General features: G+C 37.8%; 1 long non-coding RNA gene across 1 annotated transcript; it reads right to left on the reverse strand.

Moving 5' to 3' along the window:
* Positions 1–830: 830 nt before the first annotated feature.
* Positions 831–3,029, reverse strand: LOC139964978 (uncharacterized). The gene is made up of 2 exons (XR_011792135.1): positions 2,811–3,029; positions 831–1,616 (listed from the first exon to the last, which is right to left on the reverse strand). It is a non-coding gene; the product is annotated as an uncharacterized lncRNA (long non-coding RNA).
* Positions 3,030–11,787: the final 8,758 nt, after the last annotated feature.

Here is an 11,787-nt window from a genome sequence, read left to right on the forward strand (position 1 = left end):
TAGCAGACTGTGATAATGACAAACCTGGTGAGTGACTACTAGACTGAAATCCAGTTCCTGCAACCACAGCAATAAAGTCTTTGTTTTAATCAATGCACTTGTGTGTTTGAAACTTTCAAATGGACACTCAATGGCAGTTGGTTAAGATATAAGGTTTTACCTTCATCATGGAGAGTTGAAGGGAATCTGCCTCATCATCTGAATAATGGACTCAAGGATAGCAACAAATCATGATTGGATAATGAGTTTGAGCAAGTAAATATCTGGCAATTTGAAAGTTTGTATTATTTTTTTACATATTATTTAAGCTGTTTAGCTCACACACAAGCAAATGATCAAGTGACAACAACCGATGCAGTATATTTAAAGGTATTGAAGACTTGCCCTAAACCGCATGCCGCGCTCTGAAAAAGTTTACTTTCCGTTGCTTGCAAGTGAAGTTTTTTTTGTGTCGCTACAAAATGCAGACAGTAATGAAACCTGATACCTTGTTATCTTTTATCTAGACCTGAGATGTCCACGCTGCTATGTGCACTGTGTTGTGGGTATTGACTGTGATGTTTGTATTGACTGTACACTAATGTCTATTTACAGATGGTAGCAAGCTGTATGTGTATTTTCTGGGATCAATGGTGGTGTCTAACACTTCTGTTACACCGCATTCGAAACTAGGTCAGATAACCGGCATGAGACGTTTCTTTGTGCGGGGGTCTCCACACCCTTTAAAGAGAAGTATTTATATCCCATTAATAGAGAAAGAATTATGTTTCAATTGGTAGCATGCAACTTAAAATTTTGCAAACATTAGATACAATCAAACAATAACAAGGTTCATTTACAAGGTAATCTACTGCCCTTTATTTCACATTAGTCTGTCACATCAGAAGGTCACAGCTTTCAATAATTATACAAACAAATTCCCTTGATGGGTGCTTCGTTAGATTCCTGCAATTTTCAAGTTTATCAATGTAATAAGTTCTGAATGTGGCAATGTGGAGAAGCTTTGGGATAATCTGTGGATAAGACTGCCAGACTATCAACAAGATTCCACATCCATGCAACTCCAACTGCTTCCTTCACCTCCTTGAAGATGTACCACATGTCCAAAAAAAAGTCAGCATTGGTTAATGTAATTAAAATCTGGCTTCCTCCTGAGCTGGCAAATACACATGAATTGTCAAGTACAGAGGTCAGTGTGAAACCACTGAAAGATCTTCTCAGCTTTCAAGAAAACAAAGACTTGAAGCCAAATTGACAGAGGCCACACTGATACCATTCCACTCTCTTAAGATGAAGGTATCACACACACTTCATTTTGCTTCTGCGATGCAGTGCCTGGTAGACTGTGAGGGTCACCCAATGGATGTTTTAACAACTGCCTGGTTTATAGAGCTCTGCAACAGATAATTCATCCTAATGTCTAGTCGTCATCCTGTCATGGCCTTGAGCAAGTTGAACCCACTTCAACACAAAGCAGCTATTGAATTCTTGTCTAGGTACTGTCAAATCCACATCACCATCATTGCTGGTTCCAGCTACGCTAACCATGATAAAAGAGTACAATGAGGGTTTTTTAATTCACCCAACAGAGCTTGCATTCCAGTACCTTTGGGCAGCTGAAAAGATATTCAGAAATTGTTATATATGAGTGTGTTTGTATGCATGCATATGTGTGATTTTCTTGCTTTACAGAACAGCTCCATTTTGATAAGCTATGTAACGTGGAAACCTGCCAATCATATGTTTGAAATAGGACAGGCTGAAACGATTCTTAAATGAAAAGCTTAACGACTTCTTGCATTTTTATACATCACTGTTCAGGTAAGGCCAGTAAGGGCAGTATGAAGAATAAGTAACAATTAATAATTATCATTATGGCCATTTGCTGTCTGCATAATAACAAACTGAATGATGTCATCAGCCCTGTGCTCAGTTGACAACACTGACAAGTAGGCATACTATGTCAGTGTGATCCATGAAACCTTATTAAGGACATGACCGTATAGTATATATGTTAATGGAAAATACATAAGCTACAACATACACCAGTATTCAGTTGTTGCAGGGTTTTTTTTTCTCGACAGACCCATTCAATCTGTTGCACCTACTATAGCCTAGTACTACATTCCTGAGAAATTAACACCACAATATCAGTCTTAGGTTTGCCCACAGACTCCCAACTATTGCTAACTCCTACACTCAAGTATATAGTTTAGTTTAGTAGAAAAAAAGACCAGGAGAGACATTCAAGTCCCCATTAAGGACCCTAAGGCTATATGAGAGGAATAAAACCGAGGACATCAAATGTCATACCCAATTACAATGCTTAATGTACTCATCCAAAGTATTCTTAAACCCATTCACACTACTTGCAATTCAACCTTCTCAGGCAAACCATTCCATCCATTCACAACCCTTGTATAAGTTGTATTAGACTTTAGAGAAAAAGTTATGCCGAATATTAATCCTACTATGTAACTTCTGGAGTTTAATACAATGACCTCTGGTACAACTACTTTTTGGCAAACATGAAAAGATCAGTGAAGAATAAATTGTCATTTTATGTGTAGGCCTACTTATTTAATTGAAAGATCTATTAATGTAGGCCTGATGCTATAGTTGTGCGTCTGTAATCTAGCCTAGCCAGGACTGTGATGTATGCTTTTCGTTTGTATGACTAAAGTAGGACTAATAGTATGAGGCATAAAATAAAACAAGTGTAATGACAGGTTTTCAGCTAGTTTTCTATGCATTTCAGGTGTGAAGATAAACGTAAATGTCATTAACTAACGCATACTCTAATTCATTACCTGATATCCATTTTGTTCCTCGTATGCCTGTCAAAATCTGACATTCTGAGTCGCTTCGTTTGTTCGCAACGAGCACAGTGTGCAAAGCTGCTATATATTGTGTGTGGTGTTTTTCGTGTTTCGCGCAACTGGTAACGACAACTGGACCTATTTTGATGCCCATGGTTTGCGTGTGACGTCACAAATCGCCAGTTGGCCAAACTCTCTCTATATACGGCTCTGTATAACATTATAGAATAGCGCCCTCCTAGTAGGTTGCAGTTGAGGGTGTGTATTCAGATTACTGGTAATTTGTACAGTTTTTTGGGGGTTGACAAAGGGTGCTTGCTGGTGACCAGGGGCGTGTCGACGCCGTGGCAGTCAAACTACAAAAATGGTCAGGTGAAGGTTTAGTTTTATTTGATCATCATTTTAGTATCTTTCACATTGCATGAAACTATGGTCATTGTGTATCCCGACTGCATGCACTGCAATCACTGCACTGTCCAATACAGGCTATGCTGGATATTGGGGATTGAACCTACCAGTCTAGCTATACGTCTTTTTATGTAATGTTCTGCACTGGATTAAGCCATCAAAAGCAACATTTCACCCACCATGAAGCCAAATGTGCTCCCACCATTCTTGGTGATGACTTTCCCCATGATACCAAGAAGGGAGGAAGGAGCTCGTCAAAACCACTGCAGACTTCAGTGCCATGTCATATCCAGCATGAACTATATTTCACTTTCCTAATCCCTACATGATCCACCCCATTTTAGAAACAGATTGGATGGGGCACCACTGAACTTTGTCAAGCATTTGGGACAAGGGAACATGGGGTGATTTAAGCACTCAGGTATCCTTCAAATGTATCATTAGACTAAGGTGTATGGGGCTTGAATTTGACATAACTAAATGAGCATATGATGAAACAATACTGGTATATGATTATATATTCCTACAAGGATATAATTGGTATTACCAGAGACTGACAGAAAGTTCCATTAAGAAATTACCTTGCTTTAAAGCTGGCGGGTAAGCGCAATACGATGTCAACCTTCAAAATGATCAAGGATTAAAACATTGTTACATACAAGGGCGTAGGAACCCGGGGGGCTGGGGGGGGCGCCAGCCCCCCCAGTGAAAAATGTGGAGGGGCGGAAGTATCATTCCGCCCCCCCACTTCGCAAGTCAGAAAACCCCTTTTTCATTTCCAAATGAGAAAAAAAATCTCATTTGGAGCACCAAATTGCATCTAAGGCCAGGTGAAAATACAAAATTAAGTTTACAAAATGGAGTGGGTGTTGAAGTGTGCTATATTGCACCAAATTGCATCTGAAGCCACCTGGAAATGCAAAAAAAATCCAAAGGGGAGGGGGACACCCCCTCCCCTTAGACCCCTCCCCCAGGCCGGCCATCAGTCTTCAGCCCCCCCCCCCCACTCAAAAGTACCTTCCTACGCCACTGGTTACATATCAATTATAAGTGGTGCAGTTGAGAAATAAAGACAGCTAGGGTGAGAAAGTACATTATGCATGGGATTATATGGAATGCACCATAATATCTCACTCATTAAACTATTCATTTTTTTATATTTATTAAACGGATTTTATTTTACTTTCTCAAGGCCCAAAAATAATTATTACATTCTGTGGATATTGCCTGTATTTTCTTATTTTGCAAAACTTAATTGAGCTGAATGATATTGTGGTTGTGCTCATATTATTCACATTGACAGTCTAAGTTTGAACGTAATTACTATTTTAAGGTATCCTTTGCTCAATATCTTTACTCTCTGACACAAGACCACGAAGAATGTAAATGTGGTATCCTTACTTCACTTATGGCCAGTCATATCAGAAGTATGAAAGTAACAGGCATTTTAGAATGAGTGATTCTGAAATTGATATGTTTTTACTAATACACATTCAGCTTCCCAAAATTCCCTTCAACTGCAAAAAGAAACACTAAGGTATTTAGTTTGGAATTTCATCCTGGAAGATTTACTTTAAAAATTGAATATTCAATACAAAATATATTCAGCATATATAAATTTACCATATATATAAATTAAATATTTTAAATTCCAGATATGCAATGCACAGTCAGTATGGTAGCATGAATATCGAACCATGTAGATTTGTTCTAATCTAATTCATTTTCTATATCATTTTTTTTATTGTAACTTTGTAAACTACTCTATACTCTGTAAAATATTGAAAGTGATGACATCAAAGCGATTGTCACCCAAAGATGTAAAGTCTAAACGAACCCCTTTCCCGACCCCCCCCCCCCCGCACACACACAAATCATGTGTTGATAACTTTGATGATGTTACTGCTTTAATTATCATACTTTAATTACTAATTTACTAGATATGATTATGACTCTTAAACCCAAACTAGGTGACTATATACCTGAAGTAAAACCACAACGGAAGCTTAAAAGTGCCATTAACATAAGAAAAACTTTGCCCAATAAGTTAACCTTTTCAGTAAATTGTTTAGATCACATCATAATATCTTATCAAACATCAGAAAAATGTTGGATTGCTCAGTTGCTTTAACTGCAAAATTTTCTATTCTTCTGCAAAATGTAAATTATTCACTTCATGCCAACTGAGCAACTGAACAATTTTTTGAAAAATATTTAATTGAAAACTTATCTACGGCAGTCAAAAGGTGATATGGGAGATGTAGAGTTATACCAGGTTAGTATATAATACAACATCTTGACAAAATATTGTTGAGATACCGAGTTACGCTAACTTGACATCTCCGTAAAATCCGTTGAAACGTTGAGTTGACATGTTACACCTAACTCGTCATCTCGACAAAATCTTGATTTTTGGCGAGATACCAAGTTACGCTAGCTTGACATCTCATTAACATTTTAAAATTTGAGACAAAACATGACCAAATGATAAGGTCACCTATGCTAAAATGTTTCCTACATTGTAACATGTAATAATGTAAAATATATGTAAGAAAGACCAAAAAAAGTTTCTGATAAATTTGCCTCTCCCTCCCTCCCAATCCAGATGCCATTGTATTGTGTAATAATAGTTGTTCGATACTAAGCATATACTGTCAGTTTGTTGTAAGCTCTAGATGGAAAAGTTGAGCTCCATACAGTATTAATCAAAGCATTGTAAATACAGTATTAATCAAAGCATTGTAAACCTTTTGTCCACGCATCAAGTCATGTACAACATAAACCCTATACCCTTTCTTCAAGTTTATGGTTGCAACTACATTACAATTAAGTGTTGTTAACTTTAATACCATAAGCCCTTCTAATTATCTGTAACAGAGAATCTTTTAGCATTCAGATTCCAGGCCATGTAACTTTAGTCAATGTTGTGAACACTCTAATGTGTTACATAAGGTGCAAGCTAGTTTCATTCACATATAGTACGCATTACTTTGGAATCGAACAAAGCAAAATTTTGAGTGGAATGAACTACTACAAACTATAGACCTTAGTTTAAAATTGCATTGCTTAATTGTGACCTTAATTTAGATGGTGTTGACAATTTACATTTTACTTTGAAGAGTTGGCTGAATCAGTGGAAGCGTATAGGCCCAATGAATTGGTCTGTAACTTCGGTACAAAGCAGCATTTTCAGGGGTCATTATAGGAGTCATAATAGTTTAATTGCTCACTCACCACAAAGCAAAATAGCTTTTAAAGATATTTTGCTCTCTTTGTTCATGTCTTATGGTAGTAGTTCTTATAAGCAATGAGTTATTTTTAAGAGAAGGCTCTAACTTATTGGGGAAACTCAAGTGGAAAGCCATTTTCTCAGCAACTCATTTGTATGTCATTACTAATTAAAGATAATGCTAGAAAGTTCACTACAATCTATAAATAATTTATTTCCAAGTAGTCCTGGATACATTAGTGACAAAGGGTTTGTTGTTTTAAATTCTGGCTTGTACCTCTTTCTCCCAGCCTCTTTCCAACTGGCTCTTGAACAATTAATATTAAAGTTAGCCCCACATGTGCCTGTACGCAATAACATACTTTTAAATGTAAAAGTTCTCAAACTTTATACCCAATGGAGATGTTCATTGGTACTATACTATACTATCCTTGTTTAATATCAATCAAATATTTACAAACAAGGACTCCAAAGTTAAATCAGTAAACCAGAGTAAAATTAGTACTCCCACACTGTACTGTGTACCAAGAAGTATGTAAGATGTTTGTTTGTTTGTTTATTTATTTGTTTTATCACAAGAAAATTACAATGTGAAAGGAAGTCTTCTATAAAGCCTGGATTGGCTTAACAGAGTAGAAGACTCCCTGGCAAAGAAGTAAAATATAATACAAGTTGAATGAGCAGAATGATAAAGATACTTTAAGGAGTAATAACTATAGGATAACAATGTCCTCGTTCCTAAAGAATTTAGCTATACATGTAATTACTAAATATATATAGATATAGCATAAAGATCGTATTAGTATGTTGTGATGATTCATTTTCTTAAATACTTCTTAAATACTCTAAGACTTTTTGGTCTTTATATTATCTGAAAGGGAATTCCATGTTTTAATTATACGGTTACGAAAGCTATAGGTTCCTATATAGTAGTGGTACGGTGAAAATTACGATGTGCATTATAAGTATGTCTCGTTTGATAGTGATATAATGGTTGTATATTAATAAAACTGTGGAAATTTTCCGGCAGTAACCCATTCCATGATTTGAAAGCAAAAGCTGCAAGCTTCATTTTGATGATATCATCGAGTTTAAGCAAGTTTAGTCTCTTGAATAGCGGACTAGTGTGTTCCCGTGGTGCGGAATGGGTAATGTGACGAATAGCTCCTTTTTGGAGTTTGCAACGGTGATCAAGATTCTTCTGTAAGATTCCCTGTAACTGAGATGTAGCCATAAATGACCGCACCGTGCAATCCCAAATTGTTATCGACTGCGATTCCCTGTAACTTAGATGTATCCTCCGAAGATCTCACCCGTGGATTCCTACTTTGTAACAGACCCAAATTCCCTATAACTGAAATTTAGCCCCCAAAGATCGCCACAGTCCTAGATTGGTGTATTGATCGCCCACCAGTACGGTACCTGTATGAGTACCTATACTAGTATACACCTGGCGTGCCTTTTGACATGTGAGATCGCCCATAGTAATGAGTAAGAAAGGATCGTGTATCATATTATTTTATAAATTGCTTGGACGTGCGATATCAATTTCTCACCCTGGCAATCCCACTTTGAAACATACCCATAAAACCTAGATGTAAGCTACCAAAGATATCACCCCGGGCAATCACACGCCACCCTACATGGTACAAAAACTGCAGATGAGAATGTTAGATGTTTCTAGAAGATACAAAACATTGGAACCAATGTCGTGCAAGATGAAAGAGATTGATCGAATTCAACAGCTCTTTTTAGGGCCACCAAATATGACAGAAAGAGCAGGCTATTCTCCGGTAAACATTCAATCTGTGTCTTTGTGTCTATTTTTTATTGATTTGTTTTTACCCGTTTTCGTAACGTGCATATTCACTAAGGATGATATCTGTCTCCACTTTGACGGTCTGGTTTATTCAACTAGGCTCATATATTTAGGAGAGAGATAATAAACTTGCATGCGTTGACATTTTTGTATTTGGCTTTTATTTATTTATTTGTTTTTGCCGCATTTTAATAACACGCATACACGTTAAGTCACCACTAGATTAGATAGAAGCTCCATTTCGTCAAGACGGACTGGTAATGTCATAAGGAGGGTAAAGTGCATAGATCACGCCCTTAACTGTGTGAAACCGAGCACAACATGAGTGACTCAAAGTGAAAAAGAGCACACCGTGAGCAAAAGAGAGTCGTTTAGATGGGCAATTGAGCACGTGCTCATATTAGAATTAGCAAAAAAAAAACGCATGATGTGGTTGATGTGATGAGCACGCGAGCACAAAATGAGTGATTCAAAGGGCAAAAGAGCAAAGAGCACACCATGAGCAGAAGAAAGTCATTTAGATGAGTAATTGAGCATGTGCTTTATTAGAGTTAGCAAAAAAACAAACACGCATGATGTGGTTCATGGGATGAGCACGCGAGCACAAAATGAGAGACTCAAAGAGCAAAAGAGCACACGATGAGCAGAAGAAAGTCGTTTAGATGAGCAATCGAGCATGTGCTCATATTGATATATTCAAAAGTATATCATTCAAATTTTTGTTAAATAGCTCTCATTGCATCGAATACGCGTCGTGTCGGTGTGAAATACAACCATCGTGAAAGTGATTCGACCGATGACCGCAGTGAATAGGACGATGACCTGGTGGATACTGAGGGAAGTAATGAACATAATAGTTCGGATGAGCCGAGTGAAACATCTGACGGTACTGGCAGTAGTGAGGAGGATGATGGTGACGATCACGATGAGGAGGATGGTGAACGTACGTACGATGCGGTAGAAACTTGGATGACCATGATCCAACTCAATAAGGCCATAACGAAGGTTTTACGCCATGGTCTGAAAAACAAATACGAAAGTGATGACGGGGAGGAGGGCGATGACAACGAGGTGTAAGTTGTCAAACAGACGGGGTGATTATGCAATAGTGTGCGTGTGTAAACACGATATCTCCATGAGGGAAGCTTGGACCAATCTAATATTTAGTGATTATGAGAACCACATTAAGTACAAGAACCCTATTGTTTTGTGGGGAGGTCAAATGTCATTTAGGGTAACCATGCAGGGGCCAAATAGTGAAAACTTTGTAAACACGATATCTCAAGGAGGTAAACTTGGACCAATCTCATATTTCGTGAGTAGGAGGACCACATTTAGGAGTAAAAGCCTATAGTTTTTTGTGGATATAAAAGGCCATTTAGGGTCACTAGAGGTTAAATTGTGAAAACCTTGTAAACACGATAAATAAAGAAGGGAAGGTTGGACGAATCTCATATTTCGTATGTATAGTTGGTACACGTTCAGTACAAGATTTATTGAGGTCAAAGGTCATTTGAAGTCACCAGATGCCAAATTGTGGAAACCTTGTTTTATAAGCTACCGTATCTCCCACCGACCAGCCTATCAGATAACATGTGCGTTACGCCTCATACGAATAGGAGCTTATGGGCATCCGTATAATCTAAAACTCAAAACTGATAATTCGAACATATTTGCATTGGCTTCAACGTGTCGCTCGGAAGCCTTACTTTGCGTGCACAAAGGTGGACTTTGTAATACAGCGGTTCTATTGGGCATTTTCCGTCGTATTTATTTCAGGTTGGATGTAGTTTCGTTGTGACCAGGCAACGTTTATGTAACTTAACAGTTCGTCTAGTTAGATTTTATACTATGACCAATCTCGATGCGAAAGAATCGGCTGTTGATCTCAATTTGTGTAGTCTCTTCCACCAGTTTCAGCATATCTAGGCCTTAAAAGTAACGTTCGACTTTCGTCACGTTTATGATTATGGGACACCTTGAACAAACCTGGTAAGGCCTGTGAGCAATTTTATGTTGTGTAGGCCAGCAACGGTTGGGTAGAATAGGATTCGTCAACACATAGTTCATTTAGGGTCACTAGGGGTCAAAATGTGAAAACCTTGTAAACACGATATCTGAAGAAGGGAAGCTCGGACGAATCTCATATTTATTAGGTAGTTGTGACACGCTTAGTACAAGAAGCATTGTTTCTTCTTGAGGTCAAAGGTCATTTAGATTCACAAGACGACAAATTGTGGAAACCGTGTGTTATAACCCGAGCTACCGTATCAACTACCGAACAGACTATCAGATAACATGTGCGTTACGCGTCATACGAATATACGGAAGCGTAGAAGGGACATGGTGATGAAAGAGAAACAAACTCGTCAAAATGACAAAATTCAGAAAAATGACGTTTTGCCGAGTTTAACAACTCTTCAAAACGACAAAATTATTAAATTTGCCGAGATACAACAAGTCGTCAAAATGGCAAAATTTTGCCGAGATTCAAATCGTCAAAACGACAACTTTCAGATTTTTGTCATTTTGATGAGTTATTGTATCTCGGCAAAACGTCAATTTTCAATATTTTGTCATTTTGACGACTTGTTGTATCTCGGCAAAACGTCAATTTTCAGAATTTTGTCATTTTGACGACTTGTTGTATGTCGGCAAAACGTCAATTTTCAGAATTTTGTCATTTTGACGACTTGTGGTATCTCGGCAAAACGTTAAAATTCAGATTTTTGTCATTTTGACGACTTGTTGTATCTCGGCAAAACATTAAAATTCAGATTTTTGTCATTTTGAAGACTTGTATCTCGGCAAAACGTCAATTTTTGAAATTTTGTCATCATGACGACTTGTTGTATCTCGACAAATTTAACAATTTTGTCGTTTTGACGAGTTGTTAAACTCGGCAAAACGTTATTTTTCTGAATTTTGTCATTTTGACGAGTTTGTTTCTTTTTCATCACCATGTCCCTTCTACGCTTCCGTACGAATAGGAGGCTATTGGCAGTTAGAAATAAGCTTATGGGCATTCGCAGAATCTAAAACTCAATCGGATAACTCGAACATATCTGCATAGGTCTCTGTTTGTCACTCGGAGGCCTTACTTTGCGTGCAAAAAGGGTGTACTTTCTGTACGTACGGCGGTACTATTGGACGTTTTCCGTCGTATTTCAGGTTGGATGTAGTTTCGTTGGGGAAATGACCAGGCGCCGTTTTTGAAACTGAACAGTTCGTCTAGTTAGATTTTTGACTACATGACCAATCTCAATGCGAATTAATTGTGTAAAACGATCTTAGTTTGACAGTGAGTTCACAAGCTTCTTCTGGATTGGCTGTTGATCTCAAGTTGTGTAGTCTCTTCCACCAGTTTCAGCATTGCTGGCCTTAAAAGTAACGTTCGACTTTCGTCACGTTAATGATTATGGGACAACACGAACCAACCTGGCTAGGCCTATGGAAAAAATATATGCTAGCAACGGTGGGATACACTTGGGTTCGTTAACACAACAACGTGA

The sequence above is a fragment of the Apostichopus japonicus genome, chromosome 23, assembly GCF_037975245.1.
Source record: "Apostichopus japonicus isolate 1M-3 chromosome 23, ASM3797524v1, whole genome shotgun sequence".
NCBI lineage: Eukaryota > Metazoa > Echinodermata > Holothuroidea > Aspidochirotida > Stichopodidae > Apostichopus > Apostichopus japonicus.